The sequence below is a fragment of the Microcebus murinus genome, chromosome 4, assembly GCF_040939455.1.
Source record: "Microcebus murinus isolate Inina chromosome 4, M.murinus_Inina_mat1.0, whole genome shotgun sequence".
NCBI classification, from domain to species: Eukaryota; Metazoa; Chordata; class Mammalia; order Primates; family Cheirogaleidae; genus Microcebus; species Microcebus murinus.
This window is the reverse complement of record NC_134107.1, coordinates 49,901,261-49,923,537: the sequence shown is the minus strand read 5'-3', so window position 1 is coordinate 49,923,537 and position 22,277 is coordinate 49,901,261. Positions and strand designations below refer to the sequence as shown.

The 22,277-nt window shown below is 40.4% G+C and overlaps 1 non-coding gene across 1 annotated transcript; it reads left to right on the top strand.

Annotated features, from left to right (window-relative positions):
• The first annotated feature begins 3,580 nt into the window (after positions 1-3,580).
• On the top strand, positions 3,581-3,707 carry LOC142870848 (U6atac minor spliceosomal RNA). The gene has a single exon (XR_012919177.1). It is a non-coding gene; the product is annotated as a U6atac minor spliceosomal RNA (small nuclear RNA).
• Positions 3,708-22,277: the final 18,570 nt, after the last annotated feature.

Genomic DNA, 22,277 nt, shown 5'->3' with positions numbered 1-22,277 from the left:
CATAAGCTCTGCTCCTGGAAGGTGTTCACTGAGTAGGTCTGGGATGCAAGAATCAAATTCTTCAGTGCCCCACTCATGCCCATTATGAGGGTCATGGAAGTATCCAGAAAGTGTGGGGACTCCTGGGGACCAGCTCAGAGTTTTTCATGGTATCAACTATGGTGCTGGCAGTTACATTCTGTGTAGGGTCCAATAAGAGCTTTATGGGGTGTCCAGTACAGTGGTGCACAAAGGATTCCATCCAGTGCCTAAGCATTACCTGGTCAAGTGCTCTATGCAGTGACCTCCCTGAGCCCACTGAGTTACAATGTGCTGCAACTTGGGCGATAGCCAGTGAGATGACCTCAGCCATCCCAAACATAGCAGTGCTAAGTGGAATGTCTAGTGCCCAACGCGTACCCACTGGAAGGCCTGCAAGGTACCCAATGAATGGGCTTCATGCCCCAGAGTGACACACCTGGGAGGTGCTCTCCTGCCTTCAGCCCCCCTTGTGATGGAGAAGTGGGACCACCCCTCTGGCCTTCTGATGATTCCAACCCTCTGCCAGCCTCCCCAAGGCTCCTGGGGCCTTTAAAAGGCCACGTGATATCATGGATATCCCGTATCAAAACAAGCAACTTCCTCTAAACCTGAACACAGCCCAAGAAACAGAAAACCCAAATACCAATGTAACAAAGTTATCTCTTATTTTGAGACTCTTTTTTACATTTTAAAAAAACAGAGTTCAATAAATGTTCATTGTAAAACAATACAATACAAGCAAATATTTACAGAAATCCATTAAGTATAAAATGAAATTCCCTGTTCCCTTTCTGCTCCCTCCTATCTCCCATTGATTCCTCTTTCTAGAACTAGCAGCTATTTATTTGGTTTGTGTCCTTTCAGGTATATACCATGCATTACTCAGACATTTATATTATATGCACGTAACTCTTTTGTTTACACATATAGGATAATACTATGCATTCTTCTGAAACATGCTTTTTTCATTTAATATGTGACAATGTGGTCATCTTTCCATATCCATACATATATATTTACTTCAGCATTTTGATTAATGCATATTATCAGGCTTACTTTTATTTTTTTTAACCAATCTTCTGTTGATGGCATTTAGATCATTTCCACTATTTCACTGCCACAAACAACATTGAGATTAATATCATTCACATTTTGATAATGATACAAAATTACCCTCTAAAAAGATTGTAATGATTTATACTTCTTCATGGTAAACACAGTAGAAATCTTTCCATTGCTTCTGGAAAGCCATCAGTTGACTCCACTTTAAGAGATTCAGGAGGCAGGAGGTTCCAATGCAAGCCACAGATCTATTCTGTCTGCTCAGAATACGACTGTCTATTCTCACTGCGCTTGCGTGGCTCCCGTGTCCAGCAGCACGTGAACTGGAGTCCAGTCTTTAGCATGTTCTCTCAGCCCAGGTGCCCCCAAGCCCTCCTAGCTGCTGGGAGGTGTGAAGGCTCACCCTCAGTGCACAGGAGGCAGGCTTGGCTCACACGGTGACCAGGGTCTGCAGTGCTTCTGCTTCTGCCTCTGCTGCCCCCAGACCTGCTTCCAGAGATCCGTGAGTGATGAGCCCCCCCTATGTGAGCACAGAGCCATTGGTTGTCCCTAATTTCTCTGTCTGTGACAGACTTCTGTCTAGGTCCCTGGCTTTCCCTTTAGTTCTCCACTAGGACTCCAGCCCCAGTGGCCAGGGCTCTGCCCTCTGCTCCTTGCCCCCTCCAGCCCTTCCTCCCAGCCCTGCGCCACCCCCAGCTCAACACCAGCCTTAGCCCCACTATCCCCACTGATGGCAATAGATTCTCGAGATTCCTGCTGTGCTCTCGCTTCTCTGCCTTCTGTGCTGGGCTAGGTCAGAATCACCTCATCCTCCAGAACTGGGGAGCTGGACAACTGACTACTCTTACTTTCATCATAGTTGCCTAGGCATCCCTCTGCCAGCCTGGGCTCCCCACCTCCTGCAGTGCCAGGAGCCAGGATGCCTCGGAGCTGGCTTCATCTCACATTTCATTCATCTATTCCACAGATACCTATCATATGCCACTATATGCCATGCACATTTTCTACCAAACAGCAAACTTCCTAAAATAACTTACATATGCATCAAGGTCTGTATTTCTATTGTAATATGGATGGCAAATTATTGGAATTTTGTGAACTTATTACTATAGACTGGGTATAGTTCAGTCCTTTTCCAGGAAGAAATGCACTTCTAAGCAGTTACCATTATAGCACTCTACCCCATCCCATTGACTGTATAATAAAAGCCAACATTTATGAATGACTCACCAAGTTTGGTCGAAGAAGCATACATGTGTTAATAATCCCCACACAACAACCCTATGAGATACATACTGTTGTTAGCCCCATTTTATAGGTGAGGATCTCAGGTTAAATAATTCACCCAAGTACACACAGACTGTAAGGAACACAGAAACCAAAAATATTCATCAGTGGCAGCTTTGGGGAAGCCTAAAAGATGAAGCGTCCAGGACCTAAAATGAGACCTGGGCTTCAGCCAATGGGACAGCTTAGCAGGCTTGGTGACCTACAGGCAGTGGGTACCACAGTGTCCAGCACATTTCAATGACGTGATGTAGGATATACTCCGAGGCCAGTGTGGAGGGCATGGAGATCTCCGCTCCATCCTGAGGCCAAGAGTTCTGCTGCTGAGCGATGGCCATTCGGACTATTCTTCCTTTAACCCCAGTCATCTCTAAGCTCTCTGCATGGATCTGAGAGCACACTGTGAGAATTAAGGGCAAGGACACTGCGGCGAGTTACCAAACTTATCTATGTCTCAATGTCCTCTTCTGTAACATGGGTAAAATAGTATCTTTCTGAGAGAGCTGTTGTGAGGGTTTATATAACGGAGTTTATGCAAAGTACTTAAAAGTATCAACAGATGCTATTTTTACGTCTTCCCAGAGGCCTGCTGACCACTTTGGAGCAGCTGAGGCAGTGAACACAGAGCCACACGAAAGGATTTGTTCCTATGCAGGTGTTACATACAAGGTACATTAAGAATATGGGGTGTTCAAAAGATCCAATGACACTCTACAAAAAAGACACCTGCACTCGAATGTTTATAGCAGCACAATTCATAATTGCAAGGCTGTGGAAACAGCCCAAGTGCCCATCAATCCAAGAATGGATTAATAAAATGTGGTATATGTATACCATGGAATACTATTCAGCTCTAAGAAACAATGGTGACATAGCACATCTTATATTTTCCTGGTTAGAGCTGGAACCCATACTATTAAGTGAAGTTTCCCAAGAATGGAAAAACAAGCACCACATATACTCACCAGCAAATTGGTATTAACTGAGCAGCACCTGAGTGGTCACATAGGTGCTACAGTAATAGGGTATTGGGCAGGGGGGAGGGGGAGGGGGGCGGGTATATACATATATAAGGAGTGAGGTGTGCACCATCTGGGGGATGGTCATGCTGGAGACTCAGACTTGTAGGGGGAGGGGGGGAATGGGCATTTATTGAAACCTTAAAATCTGTACCCCCACAATATGCCGAAATAAAAAAAAAGAATGTGGGGTGTTGTATGAAAGGAGAAAAGGGTAGCACTCCCCTTGACAAGGATGGAAGAGGCTCTCGGCCCTGAACAACACGCACACGGTTAAGGCATTGCCACCTACTTCGCGGCATCTAACCATCGTTTCTCTCTAACTCGAGGGGTGAGGGGAGGCAAGGGCAATATATGTAACCTTAACATTTGTACCCCCATAATATGCTGAAATAAAAAAAAAAAAAGAATGTGGGAAGATGGCAATAGAATGGCAATTTGGGTAAAAATAACCATATTAGTTTGCTAGGGCTGCTGTAACACAGTGCCACAAACTGGGTGGCTCAAACAACAGAAACGTACTGTCTTACAGTTCTGGAGACTAAAAGTCTAAAAGTAAGGTGTCAGTGGGTCTTTCTTAGGGAAAGGATCCTTGCGAGGGAAGGATCTGTTCTAGGCCTCTGTCCTGGGTGTAGAAGGCCACCTTCTCCCTGTGCCTCTTCACAATGTCTTTCCTTTAAGCGTATCTCTGTGTCCAAATTTCCCCTTTTTGTAAGGACACAAGCCGTATTGGATGAGGGCCCACCTTAGTGGCTCCATGTTAACTTGATTATCTCTGTAAACACTCTGTCTCTAAATAAGGTCACTTTCTGAGGTGCTGCGGGTTAGGACTTCAACACAGGAATTTTCAGGTGACACCATTCAACCCATAACAATGATTGATGGAAATAGTGACCATTTGCTGGGCAGCTAACACATGCCAAAGGCATTATAATAACATGAATCTTTATGCACCCACAGCAAATCTTCTGGTATCTTCTAAGAAAACAAAGGTTCAGAGAGTTTAAATAACTTCCCAAGATTATTATATAACTAGTAAACTGGCAGAGCCAGGATTTGGATCAGAACTGTCTGATCAAGCCCATGCTCTTTAAATGCCATCAAACTGTTTCCTTTTTAGTGGGTTTCAACTAGCCAGTGCCTGAGAATCATTCCTGTGAAGGTGTTTACTTCTGGAGCTCCTCTGCATGGAACAGGGGTTAGTTCTGTTCAAATGCAAGTTCACGGGGACTCCAGAAAAACCACAGACTATCAGAGCAGTGAGGAACCTCTGATGTCATCCTAACCACCTCTACTTTACAGATGAAGAGACAGAGGCCCTGGAAGACTGGCTACTTGCACAAGATCACAGAAGGAGAGGGAGATGGTTCTAAACCTGCTCTCTACCCAACACTGCCTCAGTTGGAAGAAATTCTGAATTTTGCTGGGTTGATCTAATTTATTTGGCAAATTGTTTAACAGATTTAAGCCATTTATGCAAAATCCTGAAATGAAGCATTTTTAATCAAACACAGTCTGACACAGTATGAAATAGCCAAGGGGGAGGTCTGATAAACAAGCATCCTGCAGCCTTAATTACTGAATAGCTGGGGGCATGGTTGGCCCCTCACATTTATCACAAGAAGCATTAAACTTCTTAGATAACCTATTTTCTATGCCAACACTTTGAACAATAAAAAATAAGGGAAACGTAATCTGTTCTTGTCACAGGAATTGTTATATAAAAAGGAGAAACACATCAAATTTCCGTATCCACTCTGCAGACTGCAAACATGGTGTATCCTCCCTAACAGGATCCATCTTCTCTCAATTACCAGCTTCGGGGCACAACCACCTTGTGAGCACTGGGAGCAAATGTCCCCTGCCATGTGAAAGGCACATGTCATTCTGCTTTCTCTGTCCCAGAATACAGATCAACTTTCTCAAGAACATCACTCAGGCAAAACGTTAACAGTGTTGAGACAGCAGCACAGCTACAAGGCTTGTAGTAACAGGTGTGACTTTATGAAAAGTCCCAAAGACCTAGTTCTAGACTTGGTACTGCTTCTTAGAAACTGGACAACCTTGGGTAGATGCGTTTAACCTTCAGAAGTCCAGTTTCCTCATTTTTACAATTTGGGGGGACTAGTTACCTACACCACAGACTGTACAGATTAAATAAGATGATGGCTGAGAAAGTCCACAGTCCTGTGGCTGGCACAGAGTAGGGCTTAAATACTTTTTTAACTGAAGATGTATGACAAATAATTTTTTTCCCTCTAAAGCTGGTCTACAGTAATCTGTTCTTATTCATCTGCAAAAAAGGAAAGTTGTGAATATTATGGGCCTAACACGGCCAATCTCTGTTCTAATGCTGCCATCTGCTGGACAGCCAACATCCCACACTGCTATTAATATTTAATATTAATATTTCAAGGGGATGCTCTGAAATACACAGGGTACCATCCCGGGTGCATCCCTCCCGGGCATACTCCCCTTCATCTCCACCCTTCAGATTTGGACCAAGGACACGCCTGATTTGTCTGATCCTGGGGTTGACCCAAGAGCTCTCACAGCCTAATTTCCTTGCCAGCAGAGACTTCAGACAGAGGATGACACCTTCCTAAAAGGTCACACTTTCCAGCTTTGGGAGCATGAGGACAGTCATGGGCTAAGCTGCACCTGCAGTCAAAAACTAGAGTGCAGGCTGCAGACATATTTTCTTGAAACTACACACAATATTGATCCACACTGTGTTTTTAAAAATTCAAATGACCCACCAACACATAAATATCAGATTTCACGTAAAAATATGGAATTTTCCCCATGTTGAAAAATCTAAAGATATGGTGACACATGACCCACATTCATTTGTGACAGCAGGTAGCCAGAGCTGAATAGCAAATGCCCCCTTTAGCCGGATATGCCCTCCTGGTTTGACACACTCCCTACCACTCTGGATCTTTCTCGTGGCCTTCCTTACTTAGGTTATTCTGCCCCAAAACCAGCTCTGCAAAAACTGTTGTCTCCCTAATCCCAACGACAAAGTTTCGAATAGACTAGGATGACAAAATGGAGTAGGATGAGTGACTAAAGGAATGATTAACACCTTCAAGTAATAACAGTTACAATTAGTAATTACCAAGTGCTTAGCTTGTGCCAAGTACAAAGAAAAGCATTTTGACCCTAACATTTTGACCTTAAAGATGTTTTCATTCCATTGTACATTCAGATCTTTACATCTTTGCTCTATTCAATTGCTCTGTTCTCTGGGCCAAGAAATACAAAGTCATTAACTCATCAAATTATAATAAATGCTACTTGCAGAAATAATCTATTCAAAGTAAAACCAGCAATGGCAAAAGCTTCAAACAGTAAAATTTGTTATTGACAGAAAAAAAAAGACAAAAGGATCACACTTTTTAGGTAATATTGAAAGCAGCAAAATTTAAACAAAAACTTTTTTATATAAAAGAATAGAATTTTCTTTCCCAAATTTTGATTTGACAATTTGACGCGGGAAAATCATATGTGCTAATAAACAATGGCCACAAAGAAAACTCACAATAGCAAAAGTTATAATCAGTCAAGCTAGATATGAAAACAATGCTAATTAGTTGAGTCTTTGTCAAAAAATGTATATGGAAAAGAATTGACCTCAATAAAAATAACTTCAGTAAAATAAAATTTTCAATTGGAAAAAAATAAGAAGTCCCATAAATGAATTATATAAAAAATTGCTCAAGAAATAATATTGGGTTTATAATTGCTCCTTTTCTCCCAATACACAGAAAATCCATGTCAATAACCTAGGATGGATCCTTCCATATATTTCTCCATATTTATATAATCTCACATACTCATATTCATAGTAAGGGAGGCTTTTCATTGTTTGTCTTATAAAAATTTAATCATACTATGCACATATCCTAGCATCTTATTTTTCTCACTGAGCAATATCCTACAGAAATCTCTTTCAATCAGAATAGGTTTGTTTATATAAAGAAAGTCCATGAGAAGGATTGCGGGGTTTAAGGAAAGATACATTTTATTTCTTAAAGAAGTTGCCAGATTAGTTTTCAAAAGGACCAAAAGAATTTACACTTCCTTTGGCAAAGTATGCAAGTACCTTTTCCCTGTATCCCACCAGTAGTTGATATGAGTTCTTTAATTTACCTCTCTCTAACTCCTAAGAACTTGAGCAACTTTCCATATATGTTTGTTGAAAACTGAATTTGCTCTTCCACAAAATGTCTAATTATATGAGTTGGCCATATTTTATTGGGATGTTTGTCTTTTGCTTGCCATTGGTAAGAGTTCTTGGTATATGTCTTATACCTGCCACGTGCATTACAATGTTTTTCCAAATAAATTGTTGACTTTGCCTATGATGTCTTTGCTATAAGGAATGTGAATTTTTATATGGTTAAATATCATTAGCTTCTGTTTAAAAGGGTCTTCTCCCAACTCCTGCATGCTTAGAAAATCTAGGAAAGTAGCCTCCCAGATTTTCCTGAAAAATACCATTGTTTAATTCTCTATATTTAGTTTTCACAACTGTATTTAATTTATTCTTTAGTATACATAAGATAAAGGTCCAAGTTTTTCTTCCAAATGCATAGGCAGTTGGGCCAGTATCATTTACTGTAGATTACATCATTTTCCCACTGAAATGAACTGCTAACTTTGTTTTTGGAGGAAAGATGGGGGCACGGGGTTTTGCTCTGTCACCCAGGCAGGAGCATAGTGGCACAATCATAGCTCACTCTAACCAAGCACTTCTGGGCTCAAGTGATCCTACTGCCTCGACCTCCCAAGTAGCTAGGACCACAGCCATGCACTACCAACCATAGTTAATTTTTAAATTTATCTTTTACTTTTTGCAGAGACAGGGTCTCACTATGTTGGCCAGGCTGGTTTTGAACTACTGGGATCCAGTGATCCTCCCACCTGGGCTTCCAGAAGTGCTGGGATTACAAGCATGAGCCACCACACCCGGCTCCAACTTTCTAATATATATGATGCTTCTATATTCCAGGGTCTATTTCCAGAGTCTTTATTCTATTCTATTTATTTAGGTACCTATTCCTATGCCAATACAATATTTACTTTATAGTATGTGCTGATTCCTTGTAAACTCTCACTAGGCTTTTTATCAGATTTGTTTAGGCCACCTTAAGCATTTATTCTTCTATATAAATGCCCCCCACACCAAAGCCATTGGGATTCTAGTAAGAATTGAATTAAATTTATAAATTAATTTTGGAGGAATTGACAATTTTTACTATTAAGTCTTCCCATCCAAAAAACATGGTATTTCTATTTATTTATATCTTGTTTTATTTCCTTCTATAAGACACATAACTTCTAATGAATGATCTACCTTGTATTAGACCTATGCCTTTCTTGTTAAATTTCTTTCTATTTTATGATTTTATTGTTATTAATTGGGTACTTGTTAATATTTCCATTTGTAGATATTTTTGTAATAGATAAAAATTACTGATTTTAACATATTTATCCTGCATCTATGCACCTAGTCAAATTCTTTTAACTCTACGAGGTTTTTACTATAGTTTCCTGGATTTCATATATATATATATATACATATATATATTTTATATATATATATATACATATATATATATAATCATATGGTCAGAAAAAGAGATTATTTTTCTCTGTTTTTCTAGTATTTTTACCAGATGGCTTATTTATTTATAATATTTGCAAGAACCTCCAAGGCAATGTTAAATAATAATGGCAAGAGTAGGCATTTTTGTCTAGTTTTTGGTTTAACTAGAAATGGTTTTACTATTTTACTATTTAGGATAATATTTGCTATTCATTTTTGGTAAATAATATTTACTTTATTGAGAGTTTTTATTAGGAACAGTTGTTAAATGTAAGCAAATGTATTTTCAATTGATATATTGACTTTTTCTCCTTTAATTTAATGATTGAGGGATTATGTTGATAGATTTCCCAATATTAAACTATATTTGCATTCTTGGAGTAACTGTACTTGTTTTACTATTCATTAGATACATTACCAGAATCTATTTACTAATATTTTATTTAGAAATCTTATATGTATATTCACATGTGATTGTTGTCTATGACATAGACTAGCTTATAAAACATTTGAGTTATCTATTCTTTAAAAATAACGTAAAACTCAATTGCGAATCTTCCTGGTCCTATTGTTTTCTTCAAATATAGCTTCGGGATCACCTTTCTAACATCTCCTATGGTAATCGCTGGTCACATTTTTCACTTCAGCTTATTCCTTTTGGAGATTTAATTTGTTTCTGTGAAATCAATTCTTTTATCTGTTTTCAAATGTGTTGCCATAAAGGTGCATATAATACTCCTTACAATTATTTTAATTCCTATCATTTTGAATGTTCCAGAGTTTGCTCTGCCTCTTTTTTTCTTTAATCACAGAACCAGCATATGAACTCTAGTCTCTCTGCTTCCAGCCCCAGGCCACATGCCACTGCCCCCTCTCATACTCCTAGGGTGGCATTAAGGCTAAATCTGAAAATGGAAATCATTTTGACTTATTTTATTTAAAAGATTTAGTCAATTGAAGAAATTAGATTCTTACAAAGTTTACATTATTCTCATTTTTATTTTTGAAAAAAGCTATTTTGGCACAAATAAAATCAGCAATAATATATCCATGCTTGGCAAAATCTTGGGGAATTTGAGTTGTTTCATTTAACAAGCACACTCATTGTTTCCTTTATCCTGAAACTGGTTTTTGACCAACACCATGTTTCCATGGAAGAAAACAAAACCCCTCTTTATCTGAGACTGTGAATGTTATTTAATTCTTGAAAATGGTATTCAAACTACTATGAGATTTCATTTGGTTTAATAAAATACTACCTAATTAGGAAGAAGCTTTACTACTATCTCTAGAGATATATTAATATCATTAAAGAGAGCACATGCTTGAAAGTTGTATGTACATTTATAATTCTGTTCCCTTCTGAATATAAAAGATTAATTAAGATTATTACTATCTTTAAGGCTTTTTCTCAAAGGAAATGTTACTACTTCTAAGCCACATTTATTCTTCGGGAAAAAAATACTTTAAAAGAAATCCTAAAATTCTATAAGTACATACGCTCTGGTTGTATCCTAAGCAGCACTCTCTTCCTCCCTCTCTCATTTGGTTTCTATAGCACAACATAAACCATGGGTGCTTGCATGTGCTAGCTTGCTTTCTCTGTGACAGTTTTTCAACAATATTTTTTTAAGAACAAAGTGGAGAGATAGAGCAATTCTCCATATAATTTAGACAAAAAAAAAAAAAGAAGAAGAAGAAGAAGAAAGAAAAGAAAGAAAGCAAAAGAAGAGTATAGAGCCTGGCAGAAGGGTTGTGGAATGTCTGCTGTAAACCTGACAAAGACACAGGTTACTGCTCATCCACCCACCTTGCTTTGTCCTCAATCTGAACATCTTCCCTGCCCTGGGGTCAGTATACTTCCATTTGTCCCCGGCTCTTCTGTTTCCTTTCCATTTCGGAGTTTTACCTTCATACTTCCCTCGCCCTGTGTGTAGTCTGACCTCTGCTGAGACTGTTCTCCCAAAGGCCACTTTCCCTATTAAGAGCTGAATTGTGTCCCTAAAGAAGTCACATGCTGAAGTCCCAACCCCCTGTCAGCCCCTCAGAATGTAGCCTGACTTACAAGGAAGGCAGTTGCAGATAATCAGTTAAGACGAGTTAATGCTGGAGCAGGATGGGCTTCTAGTCCTATATGATTGGTGTCCTTTTGAAAAGGGGAGATTCAAACACAGTCATCTAGACAGGGAAAACGCCATGAGAGCATGAAGGCAGAGATGCATCTGCAAGAACATGATGCATCTGCAAGCCAAGGAATGCCAAGAAGTGCCAGCAAACCACCAGAGACTAGGAGGGACCTGGAATGGATCCCTCCCTTACAGCCCTCAGAAGGAATCCGCCTTGGAGACACTTTGTTCTCCGACTTTCAGCCTCCAGAACCGTGAGACAATGAATGTCCGTTGTTTGAGCCACCCAGTTTGTGTTACTTTGTTACAGCAACCCTAGCAAATGAATAGTTTCTCTTCCAAATTTAATAGTATTTTCTCTACACTCATCCACATTAACTTCTCACCTTAAATTCATACAGTGGCTACTAAGTCCTTGAAGCTCTCTCCTGGCGCTGCAAAACTATAGGCCACTCATCCTCTTCTGCTGTTTTCGTCCCGTCTCCTTGTCGGACTTCTCTTCCTCCACTCCCTAAAAATATCCATGCCCTCAGATTTCTGTCTACAATCATTTCCATTGTACTACTATCTACTCATAATCATTTCCATTCCTAGTGGTAATACTTTTTAAAAAATAACTAGCTTTTATCAAGCATTTGTATGCCAGGCAGCCTTCTAAACCTTTTATTATACATATCATCTGATTTAATCCTCACAATCCCCTCTGAAGAAAGTGCTATTTCCTATCCCATTTTATAGATCAGAAAACTGAGGCTTAGAGAGGTAAAGTAACTTTCCCAAGATCACTCAAAGAGTACGCGGCAGAGCTAGGATTCAAACTCAGGTCTGTCTGACTTTGAGCACAGGGGCCCCTTTCATATTGCCTGGCACTCTTTCTCCACAGAGACGAGAACTCTCTCTTCCTCTGAAGTTTTCCACATTCCACTACTTTGCACTGTATTCTGTATCTCAGAGCCATTTCCCTCCCTTACCGAAGACTGGGTTTCTACTTGAACACCCCACTGACACCTCAAGCTCCTCTCATCCAAAGTGGAACCCCTCTCATCCCCTTCTAAATATGCTTTACTCTGCAGCCAGTATTGACTCCACAATCTTCCCAGCCACCTATGTTTGGCGATCTCATAGCATTTTTTGTTCATCTCTGTCCATTGCTCCTTCTTCTAATCAGTTGCTAAGTTGTAATCCATTGCAAAACACTCATTTAGATCGCCCTCTCCTCTCCAGTCCACCTGCCTGAACCATCCTAATGGTGCCTAATGTCTCTCCACATTTCATCCGTTCCTTCCTCCCATCCATCTGAAATCCTATCATCAATTCCTCCTAAAACACTCAGATGATGGGGACCCTCTGGGGTCTAGTCCCAGTCTGTCTTTCCAATCTCTGTGCACCAAACAAAACTTCCAGCCCTTCCACACACACTCAGGCTTCCCACCGTGGTTCCAGCTCACACGCCCTCTGCATCTCTGCTCCTTTAAGTTCAGTCCAAATGCTCCTCCCTCTAAAAATTGACTCCAGCTCTTTCACCACCTGTTGGGTATCTCTCCCTCCTCTGAACTCGCTTTACATTTTCTTTATACTTGCCTTGAATCATTATCATTTTCCACTCCATATTTCAGTTATTTGTCTACATGTCTTATAATCCCCACCAGACTGGGGGGCCATGGAGGGCAGGAGCCAGGATTCATCTTAGGATTTGCCACAGCACTTCACACAGTATCTAGTATACAGTAGGTATTTATTGGCTTAATGTTTAAAGTCCCTAAGTAAATGGATGAATTAGCCAAACTGACTATTGGACTACTTAAAATTCACAGAGCTCAGAGCAGCTAAGCCTTGAAAGTAGATTCAAATCACCAAGAGACCTGGCTCCCCTGGCTCCCACTCTGATCGGGTGGAAGGTTGTCATTATGCACAATAATCCTGCTTTTTTCTCCTGGGGAGCACTCAGGTTAAACCATCCCGTGGACACCAAAGCCCTTTGCTCATCATTCCCACCACACCCTGGAGGGTAAAGAACATGTCATTACCCTTCTTCATATGTCACTCTATGAGATGCTAGGTAGATGTCTAACCCCCTTTGCAGTGATAGCAAGATAACTTCGACCCTGTTGTTATGGCTATTCCCATGCCCAGAGGCCACCACACAGAGGCTCCAGTATGTCCCTATTCAGTAAGTCTGTGGGAAAGATTGGGGGGGGGGGGACTCCAAAGTCTCGATTTCCAATCCCAAGATATGGAAATGCTGGGCAATCACAACTGATCCCTCACCAAAGTGCACAGCCAGGGAGGCTCCCAGGGCCCAGTAAGGAACAAGTGCTTGTCTTGTCCCTGCAGATTTGAGGATCCTGGGGTGAGAATTATGTGAATCGCAAGGTTTCTAGGCAGGACAGGGAAGGAGCTAATTCAGAGGATCAGAAAATCAGAGCTGGTAGTTCGAATTTTTAACTGGATTTGGTGACTTTCTCCCAAAGCAAGCGAGTCAAGAAACTACCAAAAATCCTACACTAGCTCCATCATATTATTATTTAGTAGTATTGTTGTTAATATTAACAATGCTGATAAAAATAGGTGCAACTTGTTGGACACATGCTATACACTAGGCATTGTACTTTAGCCTTTATATATGATATCATTTTCCCCGAATGCTGCCCTTGTGAAGAATTATGATGATCAGAAAACTAAGGTTCAGGGCCGGGCGCTGTGGCTCACGCCTGTAATCCTAACTCTTGGGAGGCCGAGGCGGGCAGATTGCTCAAGGTCAGGAGTTCAAAACCAGCCTGAGCAAGAGCGAGACCCCGTCTCTACTATAAATAGAAAGAAATTAATTGGCCAACTGATATATATATAAAAAATTAGCCGGACATGGTGGCGCATGCCTGTAGTCCCAGCTACTCGGGAGGCTGAGGCAGGAGGATCGCCTGAGCCCAGGAGTTTGAGGTTGCTGTGAGCTAGGCTGACGCCATGGCACTCACTCTAGCCTGGACAACAAAGCGAGACTCTGTCTCAAAAAAAAAAAAAAAAAAAAAAAAAAGAAAACTAAGGTTCAGAAGAAGAATAATGTCCCAAGGCACACAGCTTGTAAATGTTAGCCATGCCAAGGCAGAGTGGGGAGCAGAGACGCAGAGACAGGGGGAGCAAGGTATTCACAGGGCCCTGCAAGCAGTGGAGTATTCCTGCAGAATAAAGCAGGAAGAAGGGTGTGGAGAGAGAGGTTGCCCTCGTATACTGTATAAGGTGAATGACTTTATCTTGCAAATGACTGGAAGCCTCTGAAGAACTTTAAGCAAGGATTGACATACAAGACTTGTGTTTTAGAAATTATGGAAGAGAATGATTTGGAGTGGACAAGATAGAAGGCAGGGAGACCAGATGAGGCACTGTAGAAATAACAATGGAAAGAGACGACAGCTTTGTGCCTCTCCATCTCTTTGATAGGGAACGAAAGCATAGCAATTGAGAAATACTTTGCAGATAAAATCAGCAGGTCTTGGTGAAGTATTGGATAAGTTTGCAATGTCAGGGAGTCACAAATACAATTGGCTTGTGGATGGCCATGGAGTGTTTTGTCAAATTGTGCAGAGAATACAAAAATGAACAAAGCAAAGTTTCTGATGACCTTCTAGTTGGATCAGACAATACAAAATAAACAAGAAAAACACTCAATAGAGATAAGTGTTACACAAACAATTAAAATAAGGGGATGTAAGAGGGCTTGGGCTCCTTTACAATAAGTGGTCAGGGAAACCTCTCTGAGGAGATGCCATTTAGGCTTGCAAAGTCCATGTGAAAATCAGGGAAAGAATCCAAAGCAGGACAGTGCAGCTGAAAGAGAATAGGCAGAGAAGAAAAGCCAACAAAGCAAGATCAGAGAGATCTGGCAGTGGCCAGATCACATAGGACTTGGTAAGTAAGGTTAAGGAGCCTAGATTTTATTTGAAGTATCATGGGAAGCTGGTGGAAAGTTTTAAGCAGGAATGACTTTATCTAATATAAGTTGCTAAGTGATTGCTCTGGCTTCTCTATGGAAAAATGTAGGCAGGGCAAGAATGAAAGCAGGGAGACTTGTGTAGTTGTTCCATTGAGAAATGACAGTGGCTTAGAGCAAAGTGAATGGGTTTAGGATCTGTTTTGATAGATTAAAGGAGGATAAGAAAGAAACTCTATATTTTGGCTTGGGCAACTCTGGAGAAGAGAAATCAAAAGTTTTGCTTTGGACATGTTGAGTTTGAGATATGTATTAGGGACCCAAGGGAATATGCCAAGTAGGCAGTGGGAGATATATGCCTGGAATTCAAGAGAGAAGTTAAGGATAGAAATGTATATTTCAGAATGATCAGCCTATAGATGGAATTTAAAGCCAGAGCACCAGATGAGATTTCTTAGTAAATAATGAAGAGCAGAAATGAGGCCAAGAACTGAGCTCTGAGACATTTAAACATCTAGGAGTCAGAAGAAAGGGGAGGAGCCAGGGAAGGAGATTAAGAAAGGGCAGCCAATAGGTGAGAAGACGTCAAAGACATTGCAATGTCCCCATAACCAAGTAAAGAAAGTGGCCAAGAAAGAGCAAGAGACCGTCTGTGTCAAGTGCTGCTGACAGTTCAAGTTATAAGAACCATCAGATTTTACAAAATGGAGACTATTGATGCATTTGAAAAGAGATCTAGGGGATGGTGGGGACAAAGATTACTTAGAACAAGTCAAAGGGAGAAATGAGATTAATGCCCTCAATGCCCTTAGAAGGAAAACTCATGTGCTCACGATGAGTAGTGGGGATGGCATAGGGATTGAGGGTGGGAAAGGCTACAACTAGCAAGGAGCCCTTGGAGGAGACCCTGCCCAGGACAAGGAAGAGAGGAGCGCACAAGCACAGACACAGCTGAGGCTGAGGATGAAGTTGTAGGGCACAGTCTGTGCAGGTTACAGCTCCTTCCAGCAGCAGCAGCGGAGAAGACAGAGGTCTCACAGACCTAGAGTTAGCTTTTTGAAAGAGGAGTCCAGCAAAAGGAGAGAGTGAGTAACCCATGGTTCTGACAAGGAAGCAGCTCAGATGATTAACCACATGGATGCACAAGGAAAAGCGTCCAGGGCAGTACTCCTGGCCTGGGACAAAAAGAGAAACCAGGGACTGGAGGCCTCTGCATAGAGGAAGAACAGGCAGACAAGGGATGAGATCACAGGAGAGCTGCAGGAGAAATTGGTTACAAGAAGGGACTGAAGGTGCTGTAGGTAACGAGACCCTAAGAAGGCCCTTCACTAACTAGAAAGTCAGTCCTGGAACCACATTGGCAGTGGCTCCATCTTTGTCAAGGATATGTTGGTACCAAGACTAGCCCCATTCCAACCCCTGCACTTTCCGAGACTGACAACATCAGGTGGTCTGAGTTAACCATGCTCTGCATGGCAAGTGGATCGCAGGCTGGCTCTGCAACAGCCTGTGTGCTCATTATGGGTAAGACCTGCCTGCTGAGGTGGAGGGGATCTTTTCCCAGCCTTCAGAATATGTTGTGGCATTTGTAAGGGCAGTCTTGCAAAATAACAGAAAAAATGCCTAATCCTACAATTTCCCCAGTAACAGTTAAAGATCAACCCTGTGAGTTCTCTTTCTAACAAGTACCCTGCAGGAGTTCTGTTTTGCACAACTTCTGAAGAAAGCTGAATGGATGGAAAGAAGATGTACACCTCGCCCTTTCAAAATGTTTTTTGAGAATCTGCTTTTACAGAGTTCCTGAGTGAACAGCGGTAAACAGCAGGAGAATGAACTGCAGCCTCAACAATATCTCAAGGACAAAGTCACATCTCCTGTGATAATCCCTTTTCCAAGGAAAGGCAGGAAACTGACTCTTGGACTTTGACATCCTTGCAGTTTTTGTTATCTACCTGCTGTGGCTTTTTGATATCAACTGACAGCTTTACTATTTTTTTTCTCTTTGTCCCCCTTAAAAGCAGCAAGCCACTTGGCCTCCCCGCTGGCATCACCTTCTCTTTCTTTGGGATGCCACGCCCTCTCCCTGCTCTCTTTCTCCCTCCTTCTCTCTCTATCTCTCTTTCTCTCTCTCTCTCATTCTCTCTGTCTTTCTAAAGGATAAAATTAACTTTTTTACTTTTTTACATTTTAACTTCTGCATGAGAAATCTTTCTCCACCTGCGCTGTGAGCACCTACTAAGCTTTCTGCCCTAACAACATTCTCCTAAAGCAATGCCAACTGTGTTTCCAGTGTTCCCAGAGACTCAGGCTTGTGTCCATGAATAATCCAAGAGAATCCTGGGCTCAGAAGTGCTCCTTCCTTTCCACAGGTCTTCTTTTTGACCCAAATCCTCTCCATTAGGAGGAACACCTTCCCTCAGATCTTAGTACAAACGGGCGGATCCCAGATAAGCCCCCGCCTCCACACATCCCCACACACACTTGGCCCCTGAGAGGAAGGCAGCTTTATCTCAAAGTGAGACTCTGGTACACTGATTTTTTTTTTCTACTATGTTGTGAAATTTGGGGAGAAATGGAAATAAAAGTAGTGTACTCTTTCATTGGCACATAATAAGCACTCAGTAAATATTTTATATTGGAATGAATGAATATGCTTTAGAAAAAGAAGGAACAAAAAAGAGAAGGGAGAAGAGAGAGATACCAAAACTTTTAGGAAAAAATTAAAACATGGTCATTTTTACATTTGCCAAAAATTCCTCTTTGTAAACCATCAACAAACAATTTTTTGCTATTCACTTAACTGTTTCCTATAAATAAACACAGTCACAGTGAGGATTATTACGTTTTCTGGAAAGGTGGACAACTAACATTGCTATTTTCTACTCTTACTCAAAATGGAGGTCAGCTGACATTGCCTTATCTGCTAATAACTCAATGTTAACATTCCAAGAAATTGTGTTTCACATTATTTACAATAGTCAGGATATAGGAACAATCAAAATGCCCATCAACGGATGAATGAATGAATAAAATGTGCATACATAAAATTCAGCCTTAATGAAGGAAATTCTGCCATTTGCCACAACATGGATGGATCTGGAGAACATTATGCTAAGTGCAGAAAGACAAATAATGCATGGCCTCACTTACATGTGGCATCTGAAAAAGTCAAACTCACAGGAACAGAGAGTAGAATGATGGAGCATGGTGGGGGGAGGGAAATGGGGAGGTGATGGCCAAAGGGCACAAAGTTTCAGTTATGCAAGTTAAATAAGTTCTGAGGTCTACTATATAGCATAGTGCCTACAGGTAATAATACTATATTGTATACTTAGAATTTTCTAAGAGGAGAGAGCTTATGTTAAGTGTTCTTATCAAAAAAGTAATAGGCCAGGCGCGGTGGCTCACGCCTGTAATCCTAGCTCTTTGGGAGGCCGAGGCGGGCGGATTGCTCAAGGTCAGGAGTTCAAAACCAGCCTGAGCAAGAGCGAGACCCTGTCTCTACTATAAATAGAAAGAAATTAATTGGCCAACTGATATATATATATATATATATATAAAAAAAAAAATAGCCGGGCATGGTGGCGCATGCCTGTAGTCCCAGCTACTCGGGAGGCTGAGGCAGAAGGATCGCTCGAGCCCAGGAGTTTGAGGTTGCTGTGAGCTAGGCTGACGCCACGGCACTCTAGCCCAGGCAACAGAGTGAGACTGTCTCAAAAAAAAAAAAAAAAAGTAATAATAATAAAGGGGACTAGAGGAAACTTTAGGAGGTGATGAATATGTCTATGGCCTTGATGGTGGTGATGGTTTCACCAGTGAATACTTAACCCCAAACTCATCAAGTTGTATACATTAAATATGTACAACTTTTTGTATGTCAATTATACCTCAAAAAAGTGGTTTGAAAAAAAATAATAAATTGCTGTTTCACCATTGCCCCAGCCCATTTTCTAAATTTTATAACATAAAATACATGCTACAATTCAAAATTATGCATGTATGTGTATACATGTGTGTTTACATCATGCTAAGATTTCTTTTATTTTCCTAATATAAAATAACACAACCATAAAAACTGAAAAACTACTTTGAAATTTAGGTTAGCTTGTATTCCTGGGTCATTTATATGATCGAACACTTCACATTGTCATGGTTTTTATTTTCACTCTAGTCTTTTTAGGAATATTAGTAGCATATCCACTTTTTAAGAGAAAGAATGAATTCAACTTTGCCTGAATATATTTTGTCTTATCTGTTTTTTTGCAACTCCATGTAAACACATTTTCCCTCTAGCTATCATCACTAAGGACAGTAGTCATTGTACCAGAGTCTGAGTCATTGTCTTCTATAAGGCTCACAATTTCCAAAACATTTTCAGGAGTCACATGAACTCCCTCACCAGCATCCAGCATGTTACAAAATACACTCTAAGCCCCTTTTAGCCATGACCTACTTTTTCCGGGCAAACTCAGACCCAGAGGCTGTTCAACCAAATCTACTTTCTCTTTCTGATGAGCAAGGAGGTGGCTATAGGCAGAAAAAAAAAAACAAAAACAACGAAAGAAAATTTCTGCCTGACTGGCCTCCTCTGGGGGGTCCATATGGCTTGTGATTCTCTGGAAGGGTATTAAGCTGCTCTGAGGGAGATGCTGTACTGCTAAACTGTTGAACCATTTCTCCACGTAAAGATCTCTGCCCAGCTTCTGCAGAATCACTGAAATGGTGATGCCCTTCTCCATTTCCAACCCTGACATACTGGAAGTTGCCAAGCACAAGTAACTACAGTGACTACTGTGACTACTGGGGACAAGTCTTGATTTTTTTTTTAAAGGCTTTTGAGTTAGAAAAGTCTCTTGACTGTGATCAAAACTGCTGCTTATTTTTGCAGGGCTTAACACGCTTGTTTGAGAAGTTCTCTTATCTTTTGGGCTCTCCACTCAAAATTCATCTTCCAAGCTACATGGTTTTCAATTCCAACACAGATGGACTGGATGACAAAGGAGGCTCTATGTGATGAGGACAGCTGTTTATTTCAGAGATGGCAAGTTCTAATACAAAGCTGACAACGATTTCCTTGTGTGCCTTTCTCTGCTTTTAGAATCTGCTAGGATCCCATCATCAAAACAGTATGAAGCAGTTTTAAGATCTTCATTGCAATTATCTCAGAAATACTGGCTACCTGGTGTTCACTGCTGCCTTCTTGACAAGCAAACATATATAAATACTTACACAGCTCTTTTGGCCTTGTCTTGGTGTTACATTTCTTGAGAGAAACAGGGTTTCTGCAAAACCTTTTGTAAGTTAAATCTGACAATAGTCTTGACTAAGACTTTTTAAATTTGCTTTCCTCTTCTTTCCTTTCTTGTCAGTAATGGACAAAAATAAAGATGAAACAGAAGAAGCTTGATCTTGATAAATATCATCTTTAGTAGCTCTGATTTTGCCTAGATCCTTTTTATCATATTTAGAATGTTTGCTTTTAAGAGTTTTATTTTTATAAGACAAGGCATTGGAAATGTTTGAGATATTTTTTCAAAACATTCAGGTTTTCTGAATACAGTATCATGTCTTCATTTTTCTTATACAGCTGAGGCATATTTTGGTGATCCATGTGATTTTCTAGCTTTATCTTTTCTTTGATGATGGCTTTTTCTTAATTTTCCTTTATAGCCATCAGAGTTTTCAAACTGGTGCTTATCTGGCTGCAACTGATCATACTTAAAATACTTAAAATAAGACAGACAACAGTAAGCTCAATTAATCCATATAGTAAAGATGTAAGTGGTGACTGCATACACACAATAGTCCTACACTAAATGTTATCTATGGCAATACCTTAAGGAGTTTAGTTGGCGGAGGGGAGATATAGGTCCTTAGATAAAAATCAAGTCATTGTATGAGCAAATCCATAATAGGTGGTCAGACTGAAGATAATTATATCTAAAAGTAAATCTGTACTATCTTTTAGTAATATTACACATAGTACAATAACTTGATTGAAACACAAGTAGTATTGGATAGGTCTAGCAACACTGAAAGATGATTCAGCTCTAACTCCTGGTGACTTGATGTACTTTAGTTAGAAATGGTTACTTTATTAAGCATGTGCTCCCCAAAGTACAGACTGTGATTTGATTTTTAAGCAGAAAGAAAATGTTTCTGTTACCAACGTGCCACTTTAGTGAATTTTAAAGCAAAGAATGTTTCTGTTTGATAAAGTGTATCATCACATCAAAGTAGTAGCCAATGTTTGAGTAGAGAAGCAGAGAATCAATGATGGAACTTCATCTGGGGACCATGTGTCTAGAAGGAAAACCATTTTAAAACTACAGGCACAAGTCACCAAAAATTAAAGTTGCCAATTTACAATAACAGCTGCATCCATCTAATAACATATCATAAAACCAACAAAGCCATGTTTTGCTAATAAGGTACAAGTAAATATCTACATAAACTTTCCTCTAAGAGCTTCATACTATCCATGATAGCAATTTTTTTTTTTTTTTTTTTGAGACAGAGTCTCACTTTGTTGTCCAGGCTAGAGTGAGTGCCGTGGCGTCAGCCTAGCTCACAGCAACCTCAAACTCCTGGACTCAAGCAATCCTTCTGCCTCAGCCTCCCGAGTAGCTGGGACTACAGGCATGCGCCACCACGCCCGGCTAATTTTATATATATATTAGTTGGCCAATTAATTTCTTTCTATTTATAGTAGAGACGGGGTCTTGCTCTTGCTCAGGCTGGTTTCGAACTCCTGACCTCGAACAATCCGCCCGCCTCAGTCTCCCAGAGAGCTAGGATTACAGGCGTGAGCCACCGTGCCCGGCTCCATGATAGCAATTTACATTTGTATAGTGTGTTTCTGTTTTCAAAATGCTTTCACATTCCATACCAATAAATGAAAAAGGATGTTATGCAGTGTGCCAGATGCAGATGTAATATAAGTTGAGAGAGGAAAATGTCTGGACCCTTAGACAGTGGTTGCAGTCAGGATAGCTCTCACTTTGGCACATTGTACTATGAGAAAATAAACCCCAAACTATGAAGCTAGGCTCCAATCAAAACAAAATCAAATAAGTCTGATAAAACTAATTAAAAGACAAGAGAAGCACATTGGGTATTTGAATCATTCTTGTAACCCCTGACCTACCCAGTAATAGGGAAGGAGTAAAAATAGAACATAAGTCTGGATTCCACTGGTTAATTTAAACTGCTTATCATTTCAT